Raw genomic sequence first — 3193 nt, forward strand, 5'->3', positions numbered from 1 at the left:
ACTGAGCCCTGGGCCCACAACTAGAGAGTCTATGCACTGCAATGAAAGACCCTGCGTACCACAACTAAGACCCCACACAGCCAAATAAACAAATGTAAAATAAATATACAAGTTAAATAGCTATTTTTTTTTTTTTAAACTGACCTGTGATTTACCTTCCTCACATCTTCCTCTATGGAACTCTCAACCACTGTCAGTTGGGTAGAAATGTCCTCCCCACCCACGGCCTTAATCCTGTTGCTTTCCTCAAGATCCCATAATTATGAAACCAAAGCATCTTTTCTATATTTTATACAAGTTATGATTTCACTTGCGTTTCTGCTTCGCTTCCTCGTGGACATCGAGAGTGGAAGGTTCTCTCACAGAAGGCTTTTCTCGGAGGAGTCTCTCGGGGCAGAGAGAGGACGCACAAAATCGAACCGGATGTGGTATGTTCGCTGAGAGAGGGAGACAGCGCGCGCGCCAAAAGGCAACCGGAAGTGCTTGATTCTGCCGGACAGGAACGCGGAGGAGCTGGTACGTGAACCAGGCCTTCCAGGTTCATGGAGCAGAGAAACGGGAGTGGTGACACCGAGAGGCCCCATAGGTTCAAAGGGCCCAAGAGGGCGCCACTCGGTTAGAGCCCATGTTTTAAAGGATGGGGAGACGGAGAGACACGGCTGGAAACGCAGGGAGGAGACCCGGGAACGAGCCCAAAGTCACCCCCAGTGTCGACTGCATCCTACGGGCCAGTGGCTTTCTTTTCTTTTCTTTAATTTTTTTATTGTATTAGTGTGTTTCTCTTTTTTCTTTTCTTTCTTTCTTTTTTTTTTTTTTGAGATATATTATCTCTTTTTAAAAATTTGTTTATTTGGCTGTGCTTGTCTTAGATGCAGCATGCAGGATCTTGAGTTGTGGCATGTGGGGTCTAGTTCCCTGACCAGGGATTGATCCCAGGCCCCCTTTAACGGGAGCCTGGAGTCTTAGCCCCCGGACCACAAGGGAAGTCCCTAGGCCAGTGGGTTTCAATTTCCAACCACAATGTGACAGGAAATGCTTTCTATATGTATTGAGGTGCAAAATGTACATGCAATAAATTAAAGTTTTGCATAACAAAATGTAATCCTTCAGTTTGTGAAAATACTGATATCTCAAGCCTATTTAACCCTCTTTGATTTTGTGAAGGTCTGTTACAACCCACCAAATGGACCGCAACCTCAATTTGAAAGAAAATCTGCTACAGGCAATGGGTGTTAGACTGTGAAGAATACATTTAATCTGAGTTTTAGAAAGAGAACTGGCACCATAGGAGAAGAGAGTTTGGAACATGGAAAGCTAGAATCAGGCAGTAACGTGGTCTGGGCAAAAGGCTTAGAGTTAAAATAGCAAGATGCAGAATGTTAAGGTCAGATTTGGTGATTTTCTACATTACCATTTTCAAGATTATTCACATTTTCAAGGAAAACCTTTAAGAAAAGGAAGGCTGCATTGGGTCTTAGTTGCAGCACCAGAATCTTTGGTTGTGGCCTGTGAATTCTTAGTTGCCACATGTGGGATCCAGTTCGCCAAGCAGGGCTTGAACCCATGCCCCCACGTTGGGAGAGCAGAGTCTTAGCCACTGGTCCACCAGGGAAGCCCCAAGAAAGGGAATTTTTAAGACAAAGGAATAGCTCCCCAAGAGAGGAGATAATTTAGGAATACACCTTCCTGGAGCTACTCAAAATACCCTCCTAAGGGGATCCCCTGGATAGGATCTGGGCTTTGATTATGCACAGAAGTTGGGGTCAGGGAGGGTCTGTTAACAGATATAAGTGTTATAAACAAGAGGGATAAATCATGGTAATACATGCCTTTGCCACCATTTTCACCTTAAAGAATCTCATCTTTCCTGTGTCAGGGCAAAGTTCCCTCTGACATAAAGTGAGTGCAAGAAATCTGTCACTTGAATATTTTCTGACTGTGTGTCAGACTTGACAGACTGAAGGAGGAAGACTCCACTTCTGCATCCTAGCATCTGTGAGTCAATGTATCTTTTTCTCTAACACTCAAAAGTTTGTACAAATGAAGCTAAAATGACACAAAGAAAAAATAGTCATTGTCTGTACCATATCAATTATTTCCTCTTGGCTGTAGCCATAGTATACGCACAGTTTGCATTCTCTTTGTCACCGCCTTCAACATTTCCACAGGGCCACATGGTCTTGGTAGAACTGAAGCCAGAAGCATATTCCAGTTCCCACTGACAGTGTTTACAGATGTTCCCCCGCTTTCCCCAACTCAGTTTTAAATTCACACCTCCATGCAGGTCCCACAGGTCCCTGTTGTCACAGGAGGGGACGAGTTTGAAACGGGAAAAAGTCACCGTGATTCACCTAAGGTCTCTCAGGAAGGCAGTTTAAGAATTTGAATCCAATGCTGCTTATTCACATGAGGTCTTTTCAACCCAAGTTCAAGACTGAGCCTCTCTGAGCAGCCGATGTACAGAGAGTTTTAGAGGTAAAATGCTACAGTCCATAGACACGAAACAGAGTGGAAGCTAATTCTTTATTTTCCTCCTTCATCTCATCTAATTTAGATCGAACGCAAATCCTTCTTGTTACGCAAACAGCCTCCTTCTTTTCATGATGCCAGACCCTTCTTCAAAGGCCTTCTGTTTTCTGTGGTCTCCAGTATTTCTCCACTTCACTCACCGTCTATTCCCTCAGCCCAAGTGACATTCCCTTACACTGGAGCCTTTTATTCTAATGTTTTCCCCTCTTCCTTACTTTGATTTCATCGCCTTTTACCTTTTTCATGCTTTCGGAAGAGAGCCCTTCTCTTCTGAAGCAATTTCATCTCATTGCAGAGGCTCCTTTAAGGAAGAATTTTAAAAGCCAGCTTTAATGTTCTCCCCATCCTGCATCCCCTGAGAGCCCAGCAAAATCAGCTCCTGCAGTACCGAAGAACAGATCAAAACCAGCCCCGAGCCCACCTTCTTTATTTGTTGTGCTTTGCATTTAGAAGTGGATCCTGAGAATTCCTCCCGATTCTAGGGCACTCCTGGATCTGGATACCAACGTAAAATGTAAGTAAATGGAGAAAAGGAAGAAGATGGTAAACCGTCACCCAGGACTCTGTCAGCCCAGAATGTCGCCGAGGGTGGGCACATCCCTCAGCCCACGGATGTGACTGTAGTGATGGGTCCAGCAGTGGCTGATTCACAGACCGAGGTCTG

General features: G+C 44.7%; 1 long non-coding RNA gene across 1 annotated transcript; it reads left to right on the forward strand.

Moving 5' to 3' along the window:
* Nucleotides 1–860: 860 nt before the first annotated feature.
* Nucleotides 861–2964, forward strand: LOC110130118 (uncharacterized). The gene is made up of 3 exons (XR_002311743.2): nt 861–1995; nt 2294–2475; nt 2825–2964. It is a non-coding gene; the product is annotated as an uncharacterized lncRNA (long non-coding RNA).
* The last annotated feature ends 229 nt before the right edge of the window (nt 2965–3193 follow it).

This window comes from Odocoileus virginianus, chromosome 11 (genome assembly GCF_023699985.2).
Source record: "Odocoileus virginianus isolate 20LAN1187 ecotype Illinois chromosome 11, Ovbor_1.2, whole genome shotgun sequence".
NCBI classification, from domain to species: domain Eukaryota; kingdom Metazoa; phylum Chordata; class Mammalia; order Artiodactyla; family Cervidae; genus Odocoileus; species Odocoileus virginianus.